General features: G+C 43.1%; 1 long non-coding RNA gene across 2 annotated transcripts; it reads left to right on the top strand.

The window, feature by feature from the left end:
• The first annotated feature begins 1,198 nt into the window (after positions 1-1,198).
• Positions 1,199-23,346, top strand: LOC147025588 (uncharacterized). Of its 2 annotated transcripts, none has more exons than XR_015059585.1 (4): positions 1,199-1,512; positions 1,584-1,637; positions 5,845-5,940; positions 18,352-23,346. It is a non-coding gene; the product is annotated as an uncharacterized LOC147025588 (long non-coding RNA). The 2 variants fall into 2 exon arrangements; XR_015059586.1 differs by having other exon boundaries at positions 1,584-1,657.
• The last annotated feature ends 66 nt before the right edge of the window (positions 23,347-23,412 follow it).

Raw genomic sequence — 23,412 nt, 5'->3', positions numbered from 1 at the left:
CCCTCCTCCATTCCCCCCTCTCTCTCCCCCTCCCTCACCCCTCCTCTCTCACCCCTCTCTCTAGCCCCCACTCTCACCCCTTCTCTCCCCTCCCCTCTCTCGCCACCTCCTCTCTCCCCCTCTCTTGTATTGTGACGCCCTTCTCTCTCACCCCTTCTCTCCCTCTCCCCTCTCTCCCTCCCCTCTCCTCCCTCCCCTCCCTTCCCTCCCTCCCTCCTCCCTCCCTCCTCCCTCCCTCCCTCCCTCCCTCCCCTCCCCTCCCCCCCCTCCCTTCCTCCTCCCTCCATCCCTCCCTCCCTCCCTCCCCTCGCTCCCTCCCTCCCCTCCCTCTCTCCCTCCCTCCCCTCCTCTCTCCCTCCCTCCCCCTCCCTCTCTCCCTCCCTCCCTCCCCTCCCCTCTCTCCCCTCCCTCCTCTCTCACCCCTCTCTCTGTAAATGTATTCACAAATGTCTGCCAAGCACAACAATTAATTCAAACCTTGGGAAAAACAGCTTTCAAACCTTGGGAAACACTTGGGAAACAGCTGAAACGGATGAAGAACGATATCAAACCTTGAAAATGCACATACTCAGGTCCCCAGCGTCGATTGTGACGTCATACCAAACGAAGAAGAAGAATTGTGACGTCAATCGTGCATAAAAAACATTAATTGTGATGTCATTCGTGAAATCATAGCACCGTGTCCTGTCATTGGTTGACAGATAATATATAGGTCGGTATTGGTTGACATACATTGGTCATTGTATCACGTTATTCTTATTACTGCCAATTATTGTGCTATTATTATTAATATGCTGTTATCATTATTCTGAGATATCTTTGGGAAAAAATGGCATGATAAGGTGGAACGACACTTCAGCTGCGATATATACACCTTTCCAACACTGAAAAAAGCAATAAAATGGCCGTAACTTGGGAACCGCTCGTCCGATTAATATCAAACCTTGAAAAGGCACATCCGCGGGTCCCCGGCAATATTCCTGGCAAGTTTCAATCAGATCGGACCGGCGGTTGTCGAGAAACGGCGGTTGCAGGCACACACACACACACACACACACACACACACACACACACACACACACACACACACACACACACACACACACACACGCATTTCTGGAATTATAGATATATTGCTTGATATGAGAGAGTTTTCATCAGATTAGGTCATGGAAGTGTTGTCGAAAAAATCGTGAGGTGAATGGTGAAATTGGATCGATAAACGCAGGGGTGTCAACAGATCACGTGGTTCCGGGAGAAGCACGTGGCTCTGGGAGGTGTATCGTCTAAGGTGAAATTATTTATTTTAAATAAGGATTGCGTAACATTTGGAAAAGGGAAGGTTGAAGTAAAATCGTGGAAGTGTGTGGTGAATTTGGACGGTAAACGCAGTGTGAAGTTGCTGGGTTGATGAAAAGTATTAGGAAGAGTGGGGAGACACGTGGTTACAGGTGTGGAGATCGAAAGGATACAAGGAAGATTATTATTTTTTGATGTATTTTTGAAGAACAGGTAAGATTCGGGAATGGAAGGTAATGGCGAGAGAGGGTCAGCTCAGTAGAATAAAGATGGTGTGCCGGCAGGAGGAAGAGGAGGAGGAGGAGGATGAGGAAGAAGAAAAAGAAGAATCGAGACTTGTAAGTGTGCAAGGAGAAAGGTATTGTTTTTTTGTTTTTCTTTTAATTTAAGACAAGAAATGGAGTGTTTAGTTGGGAAAGTGGGGAAGATAGAAATTGAAGGTAATGGGGAGAAAATAAAAATAAACACGATTGTACACCGAGGGGAACGATGGGTAGGCCTCAAGCACTCGGTAAGACAAGGTCGACGAAAACTTACAAAATAGCACGATTTTTGAAACAAAACCAAACTAGGAACACGCAGTAACATGTAGGTACGAAAATAAACAGTTAAAACGGGACAGATAACGACCGGAAACTTAACTTTGAGATCAACAGCAGAGAGCCCTGAAGGAGACCTGCCGACACCCCAAACCCAGAACCAGAACTGGGGTATACAAGATGGACAGAACATTGATGGATCATTCTGCCTGCGAAACACCTGGATGGCAGTTCTTGGCTGGGTCGAGATTGGAACCAGGCTCGACAGTTTTTGAGGTGAGTGTGGGTACCTCCAGTTTTTGAGGTGAGTGTGGGTACCTCCAGTTTTTGAGGTGAGTGTGGGTACCTCCAGTTTTCGAGGTGAGTGTGGGTCATCCTGCCGGCCCCCTTTCCTTGTTGCCCTTCCCACATTTTTTACACCAATAATGGCCATTCATCAACCCCCCTCTTCTCTCACCAGTGGAATAGACTCCTTTATCTCAAGCTCGTTCCTTTGGGATTTCAAATCTGCAGCCCTCTGCCACCTCATGGTCTCTCCCATTTCAATTTCTGAACCTCACCACATCCACTCAGGTTAATCATGTTGTGCAGATCCCACACAATGATTCCACCTCATCTGCAAATTGCAATTCCTGCACTTGTGTTATGATGCAGCCATGTTCTTGCCCAATAAAAATCAAAAATCGTGTGTGTGTGTGTGTGTGTGTGTGTGTGTGTGTGTGTGTGTGTGTGTGTGTGTGTGTGTGTGTGTGTGTTTTTACATTGATTCGGTTTGGTGCACCGTATTTTAAACCATTTTCACGGAAGAGTAACTATATCAAGATGGTTAACCAGAATAGTTCAAATGGGATTCACGGAAATACATGAAACGCACATGTGAAATACCCATGCATGGTACAGGTCGGGTTCTTACTGTGACACACTTTTCATTGGTGCCAACTTGTTGGTACTTTTACATCGTGAACTTTGCTCCATTAACTTGTCCAACTCATGACGAGTGCAGGCGTGGTTTTTCAAAATCTAGTTTCGAACTGATCATTTTGCCTGACAAGACTATGGGTCTGATGTGTGGCTTTTAGGTCTCGGGGATGTTGGGGTCTTTTGTGTCCTCAGGGTATTTGGGACTTCTTGTCTTTTTTTTTTTGTATACCTTGTCGAGGCTCGTATGAGAGCTTACACACAACACAAAGCAAGGGGGGCATGAGACAAAAGGGGTGGGAGAGGGAATGACAAAACAGCAGGGAACACTGACATTAGGTCCATCAGGAGATCTGTTGAAGGGAGAGCCGGATGGGGCAGGGAACATGTAGAAAACAATATGGACATTACAGAGAATTTCAGGAAGGAAAACAGGGAATTTGAAGGAGGTGGGTTTGGGGTGGATTAAGGCGGGTAGAAAGGATCGAGGATTTGAATTGGGGACGATAAGAGGTGGTGGTGAACAGCTGTTTTGAAGGCCTGGAGGGAAGAATAGGATTGAATAGAGTGAGGGAGTTTATTCCAAAGGTGGGGAAAGAGAGTAATGGAAGAGTGAAGGTGAGCAGTGATTCGTGATTTTGGTAGTTTTACCAGAAGAGGGTTGTTGGGGGACTTTGAGCGCCCTGCTGAAATATGGTGGGGACAAATCACAGACACAGCAGGGGGGGGGGGGGCGAGACTGGAGAGGAGATGGTAGAAGACAGAAATACCACCGACCTCAAAGACCAAAGACAGAAAGACCAAAGGACTTCTTCCAGAGGATTGTTGATAAAGTAGATGGGGGTTTTCCAAACGGTCCTTTCGGAGAGACGTAGTGAGAGTGTGATATTTGTCAGGATTGAAAGACATGTTCCACGTGTTGGACCAGTTTGTGATTTTACCCAGATCTGCAGTGAGCGAAGAAGCTGCTGCTTGCTGGTCTGAGGGATGACAGAGGGTGGAGTAATCAGCAAAGAGATAAATAGGATTTTCCAGAGAGTCGGCGAGGTCATTGATGAAAACCCAAAAAAGAAAAGAGCTCAGAACGTTGCCTTGAGGAACTCCAGCCTGGACAGGAAGAGGGGATGAAAGAACTCCACTAAGGGCCACACGTTGGCTGCGACAGGCGAAGAAGTCTGTGAGCCACGAGTGGAGATGGCCTTGGATACCATAGGAAGAGAGTTTGGTGAGCAGGGCAGGGTGTCAGACCATGTCAAAACCCCGCAATACATCTCGGGATATGGCTCTGATTTCATGTCTGGCATTGAGTACATCCATCCATTGTTGAGAGAGCAGAAACAGCATATCCAGTGTAGAGTGGCCTGGTCTGAAACCAAACTGATGATCAGAAATCCAGCCATTGGAGAAGAGGAAGGATTTAATCTCTGAAGTGAAAATGGATTCCATAACCTTGCTGATGATTGGGAGAAGGCTGATTGGTCTGTAGTTGCAGGGACCTGTTTTTGTACCTTTTTTTTTTTGTACCTGCAGGGCAGTAATGTTTGCTGATTTTCAAGCAGATGACAGATGACCTTGAGCAAATGAGAGGGTGACTAGAACAGAGAGAGGGAAGCAAGAGCGGAAGAGCAGGTTTTCCAGATACATGGGCTGATGCCATCTGGACCGGTTGCAGAATCTGAGTCGAGGTTTGACAGCAAGCTCTCCACCTTGTCAGGAGAAAAGGACACGGAGTCCAGGGACAGTTGGGTGCGACTGGGTAAGGTGGGTACAGAAAGCGATGGGTTTCGGACACAAGATTTTGATGCAAACACCTAGTTTAGGCATTCAGACTTTTGATGAACGGTATCAGCAGAACGGCCATTTGAGGTAAGGGAGGAGATTGAGGGGGAACATACACCAGAAACTGTTTTGATTAGAAGCCAACAGAATTTGGAGGAGGGAGAGAGGTTTGAGAGTTCATACTTGAGATTAGAAAGATGTTTTCTCGCTATCCTGAGGGTAGATACACACAGCTTTATGGAAGGAACTGAGATTACCCTCAGTTGGCTTTGCTTTCCATGAGGCAAAGGCAAGTTGTTTCAGACCAACTGCCTTGCCACAAGCTTCAGTGAACCATGGGTTGGAAGGGTTGGACAACTGAAGACAAGAGGGGATAAATCTGTGCATGAGGGAGAGCAAGTTTCCTTGATAGAATTCCCAGGATGATGTCATGTTGGAGAAAGTAGCGATGGGAGACCAGTCTAGAAGTTTGATGGATGCTTGGAGACCCTGCCAGTCGGCCTGAGTGAAATGCCAGACTCGACGGCGCTGAGGTGGTTCTCTGATAACAGCTAGAAAGATGTCCACTTTGACAGGGACGTCGTCAGAAGAACCGATTGGAGCGGAGGAAGAACAGATATTTCAGGGAAGTTTGTCAAAATCAGATCCAGAAGAGATAGATTACCGTTGGTTGAAATCCAAGTCGGAAAGTTGACTGATTGAGTCAGTCCCAATGAGTCGCAGAAGCTTTTGCTGAAGTGCCATTGTAGGTGAGAGAGGTACCCACACCTAGCCAACTGGCTTGATTACAATTGAAATTACCACATGTAAGGAAGAGAGAGTTTGGATGAGAAGATTGAAGTTCGTCCATGTTCGAGGAGAAAAGGCTCTGTGGTGTTGGGTTGAGGTACAGTGCGGAGTAATAAGAGAGGGGGCAGAAGGCAGTTAAAGATTTGAGGAGGTGGAGGTATGAGATGGGGGTGAGAGGGCAGCAGAAGGCGGCAGCTTTGTGGATGAGAGGGGGGCAACTTTGAGAAAGGGGGGGGGAATGGTGTGAGAATGGTGACTGGGGAAAGTTGAGGGAGAAAGGTGAGAGGGAAGCTTGGAGGGAGAAGAATGTGATGGTTGGTTGCTTTGAGAGGGAGGGGTGAGTTGGCACTGAAGTTGGAAAAAAAGAATGCTTGATGGAAAGTGAACACTCATTGCAAACTGGGGTTTTTAATTTTTCGGTCGGAAATGCGATTAAAGACATTTATTGAGGGATGCATTGAAGGCAAATTAAGAGAATGGAGAGAAGAAACGTTTATAACAGTTGGACTTTTTCTACAAGGTATGAAGGAGTGGTGGAATTGAGAGCAGTCTGTTGAAGTTGGACAAGTTCGAATTGTGAACATACTCCGTGGGAGTTCATTCGTACATCTCTCAGGTGAGCAATAGCATGGACGACAGATAGCTTTGAAATTTAGTAAGATTTCCATCGCATCAGAAAAAGAAACCAGAACACCTCACAAGAGTGAGGTGTCATTTGCGACTTCGGCATTTGATATCATCATTTGCGACGTAATTTTGCATTTGGCATCGCCCAGCATATTTAGTCTATTTTTTTTTCAATTTGTAGTTAATTGGGCCAGAATCACACTTTGGGCTCAGTTACTGCCTGGTGAATGGTCTCTGGGATATACCTGTCGAGTTTGTTTCGGTTCCGTTCACTAATAACCAAGAAATAATTTTAAGAAAACGGCCCATTTCTCGGCCCGAAGGACAGCAATCGCACTTTCGGCTCTGTTAATGCCTGCGCATATGTGTCTAGTATATGCCTGTCAATTTTCATTGAATTCTGTTCACGAATAATGGAGAAATAGACGTTCAAATCAACTGCACAAAAGAAAAGAGAACGCGAGCGGTGCTTGGACCCCGTGGGGTGGAAGACCCCATGGGGTAAAAAGAGTAGTGAATTATGATACAATAGTGAGAACCACACGTGTGAAAGAGGAAGATGAAGCATTATAAGAGATCGTTTTTATTATTATTATTTTTGATCAAGATTGCATCAACTTCGGTAAAAGAGTTGAAGGAAAAAATCATGAGGTGAATGGTGAATTTGGATCTGTAAAGCCAGAGGGTGGAAACGGATCACGTGGTTATAGGAGAACTACGTGGTTACGGGAGGTTTTTAGGTAAAAGTGAATATACTTATTATTATTCTCATTTTTTAATGAGTAGTGCGTAAGAATCGCAAAAGGAAAGTTTGAAGTAAAATGGTGGAGGTGTAAGGTGACTTTGGATCGGTAAATGGCTAAATGCAGAGTGAAGCTGGTGGATCGATGAAAAGTAAAAGGAAGTGGGTCAAGAGACGCGTGGTTTCAGGAGGTGTATAGTTGAGAAGGATACAAGGAAAATTTTTGTTTTTGAAGATTAGATGAGATTGGAGAATGGAAGGTAGTCGGAAGAAATCGTGAAGGTAATGGTGAGAGTGGGTCAGCTCAAATAGAAAAAAGATGGTGTGCCGGCAGAAGAAGGAAGAATAAGAATAAGGAGGATCGGTACTCATGGGTATGGAGGGAGAAGGGTTGTTGTGTTTTTGTTATTTTTAAAATTTAAGACAAGAAACAGAGGGTGTAGTTGGGAGGGATGGATGGGGGGGGGCATTGAAAAAATAGGAATTGATGGTAACAGAGAGAGAATACAAATAAAACGACCGTACACTTCGACGGGAAGGACGAGTCGGCCTCAAAGAGCCCAATAAGACAAGGTCGAAGAAAACTCACAAAATAGTACGATTTTTGTGAAAAAACAAAACCGAACCAGGAACACAGTAAAATGTGAGAAAATAAACAGTAAAAACGTGACAAATAATGACCAGATACAACTTTGAGAAAGCCGGCAGAGAACCCTGAAAGAACCAGCCATCACTTCAAACCCAGAACCAGAAGTACATCTTCTTAGGGACTTAAAGGGTCTTTGGGGTCTTCAAAGGGGTCTCGGCAGTTTAAAAGGTCAACAGATACGTTCCAAAGCACATAATTTACAGACTAACACGTAGTTACGACGTTCAAACAGCATGTAATCAATAGACATATAGTCACATGGCATCATGGACAGCATGATGGATGGCTTCAACTTGTCTTTCGTTTTTATCATCATCGCCATTGGAAGGATCAGACTGTGCATGACATCATTCCATGATAGATCAGGTCATTGAAAGGATCAGACCATGTATGATATTGTTGCGGGCTGGGGGTCGGATGAGAAGACCACCAGGGGGGGCAAAGCTATCTCAGGTTCCCACCAGACTCCCCGGAATTGTAGGCCATCGCACGGATAATTCTGTGACGTGGCGGGTCGCTAACCGACCGTGAACGCCAATAACTCAACTGCGTGACCTAGGGTCCTCCCGTCTATGGGTTAACCAGGCTACCTAATGAATCACGTAATTTAATTACCGGGGAACATGCCCTCGGTACACCTTGTCCGAATCGGATCACTTACTGGATCGGATGCAGCCGAGAGACACTTCCAAGGACATACTGGCTAAATGGAACGGATCATTGGGAATAAAGTCCCGGCTAAGCTAGGATTCGGACCATGCTGGATCAATGAAAGAACAGACAAAAACGAGTTGGGAACATTTCTAACAATTTATTTACAATCAGGCGAGAAAAGTTATGTGGCACAGTGAATAGTTTTATTGTTGTGTGTAATGCAGGAATAGGAAGAAATGTGAGAGGTGCGACAATAAACAAGCAACTTACAAAAGTAGACACAGAGCAGAGTTATCCTGATATAATTATTGTACAATCTTAACTTAAATGAGGACAGGCGCCAGGACACACACACACACACACACACACACACACACACACACACACACACACACACACACACACACACACACACACACACACACACACACACACACACACACACACACACACACACACACACACACACACACACACACACACACCGATGAAGAGGAATTAATGAAGAGAAAAAAAGAGGAGAGGAGATGAGGCTAATGGTCTCTCAATACCTTGCACGATTGCCCGATCGCACCACCAATATGCTTTGGGGGCGATGCTCCACTGGGCGATACCTCCCTGACAGCTGACGCGCCGTCTCTTGCTTCGTGCAACGAGCGTTGGTCCAGAGAATGAGACGTGACCATTGGGCATGAAGGGAGGGACTTGGGTGGAGAAGGTGGAGTCAGGAGCCGAGTGGGCGGAGAATGTGGAGTCAAGAGCGAGTGGGCAGAGTGGTGGACAGGACCAGGTGGATGGGTGGAGTCAGCGATGTGTGGGCAGAGAACGCCAGGAGTAGAAGGCGGAGTCAAGAGCGAGTGGGAAAAGATGGGCGGGTGAAGAAGGCGGAGTTAGCAGATGGGCGGAGAGATCGACCCCAGGCTGGGCAGAGAACGGGAGGAGCCGACAGCAGCGATGGGCAAGACACCAAAAGCAGAACTACGGACGGCCTTGCCACTCGTCCTTTATAGACCCTGGGGTGCAGGGTGGGGGAATTACCCCAAAGCAATGTGTCATCACCCGAATTGGCCACTCTGATTGGGACTGGACCACTGCGTGGTCCAGCCGTGATGGTCAGAAGTGGCTCCACTCCACTTCCGGCAAGATAACTCCAAGCTGCGGAATCGTCTCGCTCCGAGCCCCAAGATATGAATCGCCCCGCACCGAACTCCGCGACATGAATTGCCTTGCACCGATCTCTCAGACCATGCCCCGGCGACTGGCCGAGGGTCATGTCAGCCTCGCATACCCACCTGGGCACCCCGATTAGCGCTGATCAATTCCTGCTCTGCGATGTGCCATGCTGCCCGAGCGATCCAAACTGCACAGCACGCCTCTGCCTGATCACGGCTTCGCCGGGCGGAGAGGCGAGGAGATGTCCGCCGTCCGTGGGGAACACCCGTGACCGCCAGCGAGGACCGACGGTAAGGTGTTGGGGTAAACCCATGCACAGATGGTAAGATGTTAGGATAAAGCCATGCACAGACCAGAACAAGATGTGTGCAATCCATTCCCTGCTCTGTACGGAAATAAGGTGTCACGAGTTAAGCACGGGTCCGCCTGCTATCGAGCATGCTTCATACAGTAAGCATGGATCCGCCATGGCCTACGTGGTCAGCGCTTGCATTCACCAGATTCTGTTATCGTGTGCGCGGGCCCAACCCCGATGTGCGTCCGGAATTGAGGGGAGTGATTCGATATAATAATTAGATGGAGGTTTGGAATGAAAGAGAATATAGATATGTGTCAGATGGAGAAATGGAGGGAAAAGAGGATGCCGATATAATGAAATCTAGAAATGGGTTGAAAAGAACGCGCCACCCGTATCTTGTACACTTGTGTCCTGTACTTGTGGTTGTTGTTTTTAGATCCTCGTGGAGGATCTCTAAGTCTTACTCACGTTGTTGTTCTTGTGGACTTTTTTGTTTCACAGCCTACAGTTTTCATCGAAACTTCCTGAAACTTGGCATATATATATATATATATATATATATATATATATATATATATATATATATATATATATATATATATATATATATATATATATATATATATATATATATATATATATACATATATGTGTGTAAAAATACCCTGCGCAGACAGTAGCCATCTCCGATTTTGAAAATTCCTCCGAGAAAAAAAGTTGACGTCGTAATATCGCCACCAATGGAAATTGCCTATACCATTATCTCCGAAACTAGTATTGGCAAGCTGTTTGAATTTTGTTTGCGGGAATTAAGCCGGGCATGAGCACAAATAATTTATCGCAAACCTGTTACTTCACAATGACGTCATATTCGTTTTTATGATGTCATCATGAAGAGGGCGAGGATCTTAGCTCACTTGAGCTTGTTCTATTATCGGCCTCTGACGATGTAGTTATTGGCACCAAGCTGCCAGCCACGCTCTTGCCGATATTGGGTCATTTGCTTCTGTGTTGTGAAAAACAACATCTGTGCAGCCTCTTTAAGAGATATTCATTCGTATGCCTTTTCAATGCAACCAGCAATCTCATCCCAGATCATTGGAAGCGTCAGACGATCATCTCGAGCTTGCGTTAGAGGTTCCTTTGAGGGTATTGCTGTATCCTTGCAGCTGCGCTGTCTATGCTCATGTAGTGTTGTCACAGCTTTCCTATTCCCCTCCCCCGGCTGTGGCAAGTGCTGCACGTGTTGGCCTCTGCAAGGACGCAAATTCGGATTTACCTCAGGAATAAGCAGAAAAGAAGAGTAGAAATGAAGTTAGAGTGGTGTAAACAGACCTAGCTATGAGATCCACACAATGCACTGTCCCGTTGTGCTGCTAGACAAAAGGGAAGGGACTATCTGAATGTATATTAATGGAATAACTGTCTCGGGACCGCTATATGGTGGATGTCATTGCCTTGGAGGCATGCGGTTCCCAGAACCGCAACAATATTATGACATTTTATATCTTTCATTGGAAGGATCAGACCATGTATGATATAACATGTTAGATCAGGTCATTTTAAGGATCAGACCATGTATGATATAACATGTTAGATCAGGTCATTGGTAGGATCAGACCGTGTGTGATTATAACATGGTAGATCAGGTCATTAGAAGGATCAGACCGTGTATGATACAACATGTTAGATCAAGTCATTTGAAGGATCAGACCATGTTTGATATTATAACATGTTAGATCAGGTCATTTTAAGGATCAGACCATGAATGACATGACATGTTAGATCAGGTCATTGGAAGGATCAGACCATGTATGATATAACATGTTAGATCACGTCATTGGAAGGATCAGACCGTGTATGATATTATAACGTGTTAGATCAGGTCATTTTAAGGATCAGACCGTGTATGACATCACATGTTAGATCAGGTCATTGGAAGGATCAGACCGTGTATGATATAACATGTTAGATCAGGTCATTGGAAGGATCAGACCGTGTATGATATAACATGTTAGATCAGGTCATTGGAAGGATCAGACCGTGTATGATATAACATGTTAGATCAGGTCATTGGAAGGATCAGACCGTGTATGAGAAAACATGTTAGATCACGTCATTGGAAGGATCAGACCGTGTATGATATTATAACGTGTTAGATCAGGTCATTTTAAGGATCAGACCGTGTATGACATCACATGTTAGATCAGGTCATTGGAAGGATCAGACCGTGTATGACATCACATGTTAGATCAGGTCATTGGAAGGATCAGACCGTGTATGATATAACATGTTAGATCAGGTCATTGGAAGGATCAGACCATATATGATATAACGTGTTAGATCAGGTCATTGGAAGGATCAGACCATGTATGATTTAACATGTTAGATCACGTCATTGGAAGGATCAGACCATGTATGATATTATAACATGTTAGATCAGGTCATTTTAAGGATCAGACCATGTATGACATAACATGTTAGATCAGGTCATTGGAAGGATCAGACCATGTATAATATTATAACATGTTAGATCAGGTCATTGGAAGGATCAGACCATGTATGATATTATAACATGTTAGATCAGGTCATTGGAAGGATCAGACCATGTATGATATTATAACATGTTAGATCAAGTCATTTTAAGGATCAGACCATGTATGACATAACATGTTAGATCAGGTCATTGGAAGGATCAGACCATGTATAATATTATAACATGTTAGATCAGGTCATTTGAAGGATCAGACCATGTATGATATTATAACATGTTAGATCAGGTCATTGGAAGGATCAGACCATGTATGATATTATAACATGTTAGATCAGGTCATTTTAATGATCAGACCATGTATGATATTGTTATGTCTGAGGGGGGGTATGCATTCAAAGGGTAATGAGGATGTTTAATTAGGTATGCCATGCTGTTCGAGTGTACCAGGATCTCGATGTAATAAGTAGCAATTCAGTGGTGATAAGTTGTCTAGTAAATGTCCATTTCTTCAAGGGGGAAATGATAATTGTCACGTAATTAGATAGGGAGACGGGTTAGGGTAAGTGTGTGTGCGTAAACCCTTTTAGGATTCCCTGGAGGTTTGCCGTGATGTCACAGGACAGTGCTGCGGATGGCTCCGCCCCGTGATCACGATTGGCGGAAGGCGACGGCGGAGGGCCAATAAAACGGCTCGATTGGAAGTGACGAGGACTCGAGGATAAAAAGGGTCTGTTCGGGGAAAAGTGGCGGAAGAAGAAGATTGAGAAAGAAAAACCGTTTGGTGGAGGCTGTTGGGCTGGGAGCGTGCTCTATTATTGGGCTGGTACGTTCCTTGATTCATCGTGTCTCGTGGCCTTGCTGTGCCTCGTGCCTCACCTCGGTTGGCTCTGGGGTTCTGCTGGCTCGGAGTACGGGGTCGAACGGCGGGCGGACCTGCCTCCCTGTCCTGCTCGCAACTTGGCGCCAGAACTGGCTCCCTGGCGGCTGTGAGCGGTCTTGGGCCGACACCAAGAGGTCGACACCAGACGAGCGCAACGCCAGCTCGTCCAACGCCAATCCAGGGACTGTTGCGTCTACACCACGAGCCAGCCTGACCACCAGGACCAGCTACGTTGTGTGTGTGTGTGTGTGTGTGTGTGTGTGTGTGTGTGTGTGTGTGTGTGTGTGTGTGTGTGTGTGTGTGTGTGTGTGTGTGTGTGTGTGTGTGTGTGTACCTGGCGCCTTCGAGGGTTTGAGATTTGTATATCCATTGGAATTGTTTGTGTTTTCCCCACGCCTGAACCCACACCACCATCTCGTCGAATCGCCCCGGATCCCTCCTCTTGCCGAGTCTTATTATTATTTCTGGTTGGAGAAATAAACATCATCAACTCAGTGAAAAGCGATTCGTTCCACCTTCCTCGTCCCGTTTGCGGTAGAGCGATTAAAACCGCCATCTTTGGGTGATAAAAAATAAACCACCTCCATCGTTTCGGCTCATTCTACGTTAGCGGAACTCTTCAAGTCCCGTGGACGTCACAATATCATATGTTAGATGAGGTCATTTGAAGGATCAGACCATGTATGACATAACATGTTAGATGAGGTCATTGGAAGGATCAGACAGTGTATGATATTATAACATGTTAGATAAAGTTATTTGAAGGATCAGACCGTGTATGATATTATGACATGTTAGATCAGGTCATTGGAAGGATCAGACTGTGTATGATATGATAACATGTTAGATCAGGTCATTTGAAGGATCAGACAATCTATGATATAACATGTTAGATCAGGTTATTTGAAGGATCAGACCATGTATGACATAACATGTTAGATGAGGTCATTGGAAGGATCAGACCGTGTATGATATTATAACATGTTAGATCAGGTTATTTGAAGGATCAGACCATGTTTGATATAACATGTTAGATCAGGTCATTTGAAGGATCACACCATGTATGATATAGCATATTATATCAGGTCATTTGAAGGGTCACACCATGTATGATATTGTTACGAATTTGGGAATTTGATTGCACACAATATACAGGTTCCTTTAGTCAGTGATGTTGATAAGTGCTTGTTCCCTAGATAGCTCACCTTCCATTGTTTAAATGTTCAGAAATCGATTAGATGCGCTGCGGATCGAATTAATAGTTAGGGAACGAACAATGGAGACATCCCTCCCCCTCTTCTGCGAAGAGGAAGAAGAATCCTGCCATCCCATGACTCATGTCAACAACTCCCTCCCACCCGTGGTTGAGCAGGGGGGGGGTGATGGAGCACGAGGGCATGAGTCACGCCAGGATCGGGGGAAGGGCGGAGAAGGATAAGGACGAGATCCTTTCTTTGTTCTTGTTAGTAAGCGTTTTGCTTCGGCAGAGAGCAACCGTTCAGGAGACCTTCGGGTCCTGCTTGGCTTGCGTTAGGGTCGAGGCCTTCGGAAGCTTTTTGCTTCGGGTGGCTCAGTGAGCTTCGGCTGAGGCCTGGTTCAGGAGAAGGCTTTTTGGAGGCTCTTTGCTTTGACGGTTCTGTGAGCTTCGGCTTCTGCTTGGCTCGGGAGACCTTTTTGCTTCAAGCTGCCCTGTTTGGAAGGAAGTTAAGCCGGTCGCTCAGCTCGAGCTACGAGTGGGAGCGTCTTCTTCTTGGTTCGTGGAGCTCTTTGTTCTCCATTTTGGTTCCCGGCTTGGTGCGACTCATCGACCTCTTCGTGGAGGTGGTTCCTCGGGGAAGCGACGCATCGACGGGATGGATCAGCGCCTCATCTCACCAGCACGTGTTGAGAAGTGTGGGAGGATTTGCGGGAGCTCGGGAAGGATCGCAGCTCACGGCGATTGGATCCAGCTATCTCGCTGGAGCCCGGGTCCGAACAACTTGAAGACCACACGAGGTGGAGAGGTTCGAGATAGGTTCTGGGTTTCAGCTCACCTGTCCTCCGAGCTGGAGCTGGTTATTAAAGGCCTCTGCCACCATTTCTTGATTGTGTGTGTGTGTGCGTACGTGTGTCCGTGGACCCGTCTAATAAGTAGGAACTGATGTTAAGTGCAAGTGACTGTACTTAATAAGTAGACGGTTGTAGTTCTTTTGTCGTGCTTTTGTTGATTGTATAGGTGCATACGTGTTTTGCCTTGTTTAATTGCATACGTGCTTTATTATAATAAATGTCCTTGTGTGAATGTAAACCTGTTCGTTGCGTCCATTCCCTCATTGAACTGCCCCATCTTGCATTCGGAATATAGTTTGTTTTTAAATAGCCGGTAAATAGAATCAGGTCTGGCGATAATACCCGCTCGGTTATCCCAGAACGGAACGGACCGCTTAAGCGGTTCATGTCCAAGCAGGCCTTTGCTGAGGTACGGTCCCTCGGTAGGTTACCCGCGCGGGTACTTAGGTATATCGATATTCGGCGATTGACCCTATTTCGCGCAGGTAGAATATGGACTGGGCCTTGATGGGATTAAAAACCCACCCGTGACTGGTTTCTGGCGTTGTTCCAGAAAGTCACGACTGGATTGTCCGTTCGGTGGGCGAAGCGACCGCTATTGGTTAGATGCGATCGTTCGAACGCCGGGCGGGCGGGAAATCTACAACAATATCATAACATGTTAGATCAGGTCATTGAACGGATCAGACTGTGCATGATATTGTTGTGATTCTGAAAACGGCATGCCTCTAAGGCAATGGCACCCAGCATACAGTGATCCCCAGACAGTTATTTCATGAGTATCCGTGCAGTTAGACCTTCCTCTCATGTCTAATGGGTTAACGGGATGAAGTGAGTTGTGTGGGTCTTATAGCTAGGTCTAATTATATCTGTATGTTCATTCCAATCATTTCCTTCAATCCATGAAATAAGGCAAAGCAGGCACCGCACACAGACGGCTGCCTGTGAAAATCACGAAGAAAAACCCTCTACCGACACTGTGCAGGACGCGCGTGGCACGTCCTTTCATTCGAATCTGCATCCAATAATTATATCTCGATCTTCTTTTCAACCCTGATTTACATCCAACCCTTTCCTTCAATCCATGATACAAAGCGAAGCAGGCACAAATGCACGATAACAGACATGCGTGCAGCCTTGTGATAATCACCACCGCACTGTATGGAACGCGCATGGCACACCTCTTCATTCAGGTCTGCGCGCTGATTTACGACGGCATCTCACCATGGACCTTCACTCGGCCACCAATATGTCCTGCAAACAGTAGAGGTCATCCCGTAACTTCTCGCACTTCCACCTCGATGCAGTTGCCACTGGGCAGGGGCGTGCTGCATGGCTCAGACCGCTCGGGCTGCATGGCGTGCGGACGGAACAAGCGCATTGACCAGCGCCAACCGCAGAGCGCTGGAGGTGCCAGAACGGGCATGCAAGACCGACGTGACCCTCGGCCGGTCGCCAGAGCACGGCCTGGGAGTTCGGTGCAGGGCGATTCATGTCGCGGTGTTCGGTGCAAGTAAATTCTGTGGCTCGGCCATGTTGCGCCGGATGTACGAATGGGACCACTTCCGGCCAAAGGAGCCTAGCAGCGCGGGCCCGGGGGACAATAAGATCGCACAATTTGGGTGGCGACTTGTCGCTTCAGGTCGTCAACCCACCCTACACCATGGAGCTTATAAAAGGCGGATCGCGAAGCTGTTCAATGTGTGTCTCGCCTTGCTTCGCTCTCGACCTCGAGTCTCGCCTGCTGCATCCGCCCACTCTCACCTCGCTTCGCTCTGGATCTCTACATTTGTGTGCTGACTCCACCTTCCTCACGTGCTGCTGGCTCTGCCCACCACCGTTCTCGCCGTCTGGCTCCACCAACCACCCTTCGCCTGCTGCTGGCTCCGCCCACTACCCTTCTCGCCTGCTGGCTCCGCCGACCACCCTTCTTGTCTGTCAGTCCCGCCTATTATCTGGACCAATGTGGAGCACGCGCTAAGCCCGGGCAGTAACCAAGCAAGAGACAACGCGCCGACTTTCAAGGTGGGATTGCTCAGCGAAGCGTCCCCCAAAACGTACTGGGTAGCGCGGTCGACTGACCGTGCAAGGTATTGCGAGGCCGTTTGCCCTCATCTCTTCTCCTTTCTTCTGATTATCTCATCTTCGTGTGTGTGTGTGTGTGTGTGTGTGTGTGTGTGTGTGTGTGTGTGTGTGTGTGTGTGTGTGTGTGTGTGTGTGTGTGTGTGTGTGTGTGTGTGTGTGTGTGTGTGTGTGTGTGAGAGAGAGATGGCTCCTGCACTAGCCTAAGTTAAGAGTGTGGAAGAAGAAGATTTATCGGGATAAGTCTGCTCTGTGTCCGCTTTAGTAAGTTGCTTGCCTTGTTGTCGCACCCCACAAATTCCTTACTCTCCCTGCTTGCATACAATAATAGATCAATTTTCTGTGCCACATACCTTTCCTCACCTGATTGTTAATAAATGCTTGTGTAGAAATGTTCCCAGCTCGTTTTTTCCTTCATTGATCCAGCATGGTCCCTGTCCGAGCCGAGCCGGACTTTATCTCCTAATTATCTGTGCTACTAGCCAGTACGTTCCTTGGCAGTTTACTTGGCTGCATCTGACCTGGTAAGGTAACCCGGTTCGGACAAGGCGTACTGAGGGCGTTCCCCGGTAATTCGTCACGTGATTCGGCCAAATTTTCTAAAATCCTCAATTTTAAACCAATTAACTTGAAATTTGAAGAGCATTTGCATATCAGGTCAATTAATTCAACCACCTACTAATTTTGAGGTAAACATAGGCCAATTTGGACCAAATTTTTTTAATCCTCAATTTTCATCCGATTAAGTTGAAATTTGTAAAGTATTTACATATCAGGTCACTGAATTCAACCACCTATTATTTATTGATCACCATGGGTGAAAAGGTCAACATAGACCAAAAGGTAAACATCGGCCAAATTTCTAAAATCCTCAATTTTAATTAACTTCAATTTGAAGAACATTTTCATGTCAGGTCACTGAATTCAACTGCCAATTATGTTTAAGGTCAAAAGGTCAATACAGGCCTAATTTCTAAAATTGATAGATGACCAAAAACTAAATCCATCCATCCATTGGGACCATACTCTGTGCAGAGTATGGTCTAACCCTAACTTTGCAGTCTCATTGGCTATTGGGCACAATCCTGGACGGGTCGAAAAACTAAATATATTACCACATCTCAAAAAGTTGTGGACGAGTTATGACAAAACAAGTTGGATGAGTTGAATAGGTGACAAGAACAAGCGGATTGGATTTTGGTTCAGATCCAGCCCATCAGTGGGATACAAAACGTAAACTGTTCCACCTGGCAGAGGTATGCGCTCCACCGAGCACCATTCTACTTTGTACTGTTTTGCCAAGTTGTCACTCCATGACTGATTGATTTTTCATTTGTGTGTTTGTTTGTTTGTGTGTTTGTCTGTTTGCTCACCTCCAGCCCAAACAGCTCAACCGATCATTCTGTAATTCTCAGTGATGAATGTCACCAACCCTGCGACAGTCCCGCATTGAAGTTTCGTAAAATTAGGTCAGATATCGCTAATGGGTGTCCCATTTTCTTGAGGGACTGGTAGAATTAAATATATTTTCTTGGCATCTCTGATTCTCCTCAAGTGCCAGTGAATGATGGATTGATTAGTTTGCTATCTGACCATAATATGCGATGATTATTGTTCTGTGCACGATTGACAATTGCTAATGTTTTCTCCTTCCCCTCTTTTCACACGGGATAATTATACTGTCTAATAAGAGTTATCAATGTGGAATTGTACTATCTCAGAATGACTGTCAATGTGGAATTATACTGTCTAAGAATAACTGTCAATGTGGAATTATACTGTCTAATAATAGTTATCAATGTGGAATTATATTGTATAAGAATGACTGTCAATGTGGAATTATATTGTCTAAGAATGACTGTCAATGTGGAATTATACTGTCTAATAATAACTATCAATGTGGCATTATACTGTCGAAGAATAACTGTCAATATGGAATTATACTGTCTAATAATAACTGTCAATGTGGAATTATACTGTCTAATAATAACTGTCAATGTGGAATTATACTGTCCAAGAATGACTGTCAATGTGGAATTATACTGTCTAAGAATGACTGTCAATGTAGAATTACACTGTCTCAGAATCACTGTTTATGTGGAATTATACTTTCTGATAATAGTTATCATTGTGGAATTATACTGTCCAATAACAACTATCAATGTGGAATTGTACTGTCTAATAAAAACTATCAATGTGGCATTATACTGTCGAAGAATAACTGTCAATATGGAATTATACTGTCTAATAATAACTATCAATGTGGAATTATACTGTCGAAGAATGACTGTCAATGTGGAATTATACTCTCTAATAATAGTTATCAATGTGGAATTATATTGTATAAGAATGACTGTCAATGTGGAATTATATTGTCGAAAAATAACTATCATTGTGGAATGATACTGTCCAAGAATGACAGTCAATGTGGAATTATAATGTCTAAGAATAACTGTTAATGTGGAATTGTACTGTCTAATAATAACTATCAATGTGGAATTATGCTCTCAAAGAATGACTGTCAAAGTGGAATTGTACTGTCTAAAATAACTATCATTGTGGAACTATACTGTCTAATAATAACTATCAATGTGGAATTATGCTCTCAAAGAATGACTGTCAAGGTGGAATTGTACTGTCTAAAAATAACTATCATTGTGGAATTGTACTGTCTTAGAATGACTGTCAATGTGGAATTATACTGTCTCAGAATCACTATCATTGTGGAATTATACTGTCTAATAAATACTATCAATGTGGAATTATTCTGTCGAAGAATGACTATCAATGTTGAATTAGACTGTCTTAGAATGACTGTCAATGTGGAATTGTACTGTGTAATAATAACTATCATTGTGGAATTATACTGTCCAAAAATGACAGTCAATGTGGAATTATAATGTCTAAGAATAACTGTTAATGTGGAACTATACTGTCTAATAATAACTATCAATGTGGAATTGTGTTCTCAAAGAATGACTGTCAAGGTGGAATTGTACTGTCAAAAAATAACTATCATTGTGGAATTATACTGTCTTAGAATGACTGTCAATGTGGAATTATACTGTCTCAGAATCACTATCATTGTGGAATTATACTGTCTAATAAATACTATCAATGTGGAATTATTCTGTCGAAGAATGACTATCAATGTTGAATTAGACTGTCTTAGAATGACTGTCAATGTGGAATTATACTGTGTAATAATAACTATCATTGTGGAATTGTACTGTCCAAGAATGACAGTCAATGTGGAATTATAATGTCTAAGAATAACTGTTAATGTGGAATTATACTGTCTAATAATAACTATCAATGTGGAATTATGCTCTCAAAGAATGGCTGTCAAGGTGGAATTGTATTGTCTAAAAATAACTATCATTGTGGAATTAGACTGTCTTAGAATAACTGTCAATGTGGAATTGTACTGTCTAAAATAACTATCATTGTGGAATTAGACTGTCTTAGAATAACTGTCAATGTGGAATTTTACTGATGAAGAATAACTGTTAATGTGGAATTGTACTGTCTAATAATAACGATCAATGTGGAATTATACTCTCGAAGAATGGCTGTCAAGGTGGAATTGTATTGTCTAAAAATAACTATCATTGTGGAATTATACTGTCTTAGAATAACTGTCAATGTGGAATTATACTGTCTGAGATTGACTGTCAATGTGGAATTATACTGTCTCAGAATCACTGTTTATGTGGAATTATACTGTCTAATAATAGTTATCAATGTGGAATTATACTGTTCAATAACAACTATCAATGTGGAATTATACCGTCTAAAATAACTATCGTTGTGGAATTATACTGTCTCAGAATCACTGTTTATGTGGAATTATACTGTTCAATAACAACTATCAATGTGGAATTATACTGTCTAAAATAACTATCATTGTGGAATTATACTGTCCAAGAATGACAGTCAATGTGGAATTATAATGTCTAAGAATAACTGTTAATGTGGAATTGTACTGTCTAATAATAACTATCAATGTGGAATTATACTCTCAAAGAATGATTGTCAAGGTGGAATTGTACTGTCTAAAATAACTATCATTGTGGAATTAGACTGTCTTAGAATAACTGTCAATGTGGAATTATACTGTCTTAGATTGACTGTCAATGTGGAATTATACTGTCTCAGAATCACTGTTTATGTGGAATTATACTGTCTAATAATAGTTATCAATGTGGAATTATACTGTTCAATAACAACTATCAATGTGGAATTATACCGTCTAAAATAACTATCATTGTGGAATTATACTGTCTCAGAATCACTGTTTATGTGGAATTATACTGTCTAATGATAGTTATCAATGTGGAATTATACGGTTCAATAACAACTATCAATGTGGAATTATACTGTCTAAAATAACTATCATTGTGGAATTATACTGTCGAATAAATACTATCATTGTGGAATTATTCTGTCGAAGAATGACTGTCAATGTGGAATTATACTGTGTAATAATAACTATCAATGTGGAATTATACTCTCAAAGAATGATTGTCAAGGTGGAATTGTACTGTCTAAAAATAACTATCATTGTGGAATTATACTGTCCAAGAATGACAGTCAATGTGGAATTATAATGTCTAAGAATAACTGTTAATGTGGAACTATACTGTCTAATAATAACTATCAATGTGGAATTATGCTCTCAAAGAATGGCTGTCAAGGTGGAATTGTACTGTCTAAAATAACTATCATTGTGGAATTAGACTGTCTTAGAATAACTGTTAATGTGGAATTGTACTGTCTAATAATAACGATAAATGTGGAATTATACTCTCGAAGAATGACTGTCAAGGTGGAATTATACTGTGTAATAACTATCAATGTGGAATTATACTCTCAAAGAATGATTGTCAAGGTGGAATTGTACTGTCTAAAAATAACTATCATTGTGGAATTAGACTGTCTAAAATAACTATCATTGTGGAATTATACTGTCCAAGAATGACAGTCAATGTGGAATTATAATGTCTAAGAATAACTGTTAATGTGGAATTGTACTGTCTAATAATAACTATCAATGTGGAATTATACTCTCAAAGAATGATTGTCAAGGTGGAATTGTACTGTCTAAAATAACTATCATTGTGGAATTAGACTGTCTTAGAATAACTGTCAATGTGGAATTATACTGTCTTAGATTGACTGTCAATGTGGAATTGTACTGTCTCAGAATCACTGTTTATGTGGAATTATACTGTCTAATAATAGTTATCAATGTGGAATTATACTGTTCAATAACAACTATCAATGTGGAATTATACCGTCTAAAATAACTATCATTGTGGAATTATACTGTCTCAGAATCACTGTTTATGTGGAATTATACTGTCTAATGATAGTTATCAATGTGGAATTATACGGTTCAATAACAACTATCAATGTGGAATTATACTGTCTAAAATAACTATCATTGTGGAATTATACTGTCGAATAAATACTATCATTGTGGAATTATTCTGTCGAAGAATGACTGTCAATGTGGAATTATACTGTGTAATAATAATTATCAATGTGGAATTATACTCTCAAAGAATGATTGTCAAGGTGGAATTGTACTGTCTAAAAATAACTATCATTGTGGAATTATACTGTCCAAGAATGACAGTCAATGTGGAATTATAATGTCTAAGAATAACTGTTAATGTGGAATTGTACTGTCTAATAATAACGATAAATGTGGAATTATACTCTCAAAGAATGATTGTCAAGGTGGAATTATACTGTCTAAAAATAACTATCATTGTGGAATTAGACTGTCTCAGAATAACTGTCAATGTGGAATTATACTGTCTAAGAATAACTGTCAATGTGGAATTATACTGTCTAATAATTATCAATATGGAATTATACTGTCTAAGAATGACAGTCAATGTGGAATTATACTGTCTCATAATAGTTATCAATATGGAATTATATGACATCATACGTGTGAACTTATTGCTCCTCTTGGTTTGGTTCGTAATTTGCGTAAAGTTTTGCCTCGATCTGTTCAGCCACTTCAGAGAAGGTTTTTGAAGGTTTTATTTTTAAAAACAATATGGCTGCCAAATCAGATGACTAATGATGTCATCAAATATATTTTTTGTGTGCCATTTTATTCAGAGCTAATGCTCAAAATTTTTTATTATCTTCAGATGGAGTATTCTCCATGTGCAATTATGATGTCATGATGAAGACACCTCTGATGTCTTGAAAACAAATCACTCATTCCCCATGAGGAGTACTTGCTGTGTGCAAAGTTTAAATTTTTTCCTTGGTGCATTTTCAGAGATATAGAGGTCCAAAGTTTTTTCCGTTTTTCCAACATGTCTGTCATAATCTATACGAATAAAAGTGTGTGCGTGTTCGTGTGTCACACTGTGTGTCTCCTCTCTAACTCCAAAACCGTGAAACTTTGCATGCAG

This window comes from Eptatretus burgeri, chromosome 6 (genome assembly GCF_056783735.1).
Source record: "Eptatretus burgeri isolate ZD-2024b chromosome 6, Ebu_testis_v1, whole genome shotgun sequence".
Lineage (NCBI taxonomy): Eukaryota > Metazoa > Chordata > Myxini > Myxiniformes > Myxinidae > Eptatretus > Eptatretus burgeri.
The sequence above is the reverse complement of the archived record's forward strand: the minus strand, read 5'-3'. Positions and strand labels throughout refer to the sequence as shown.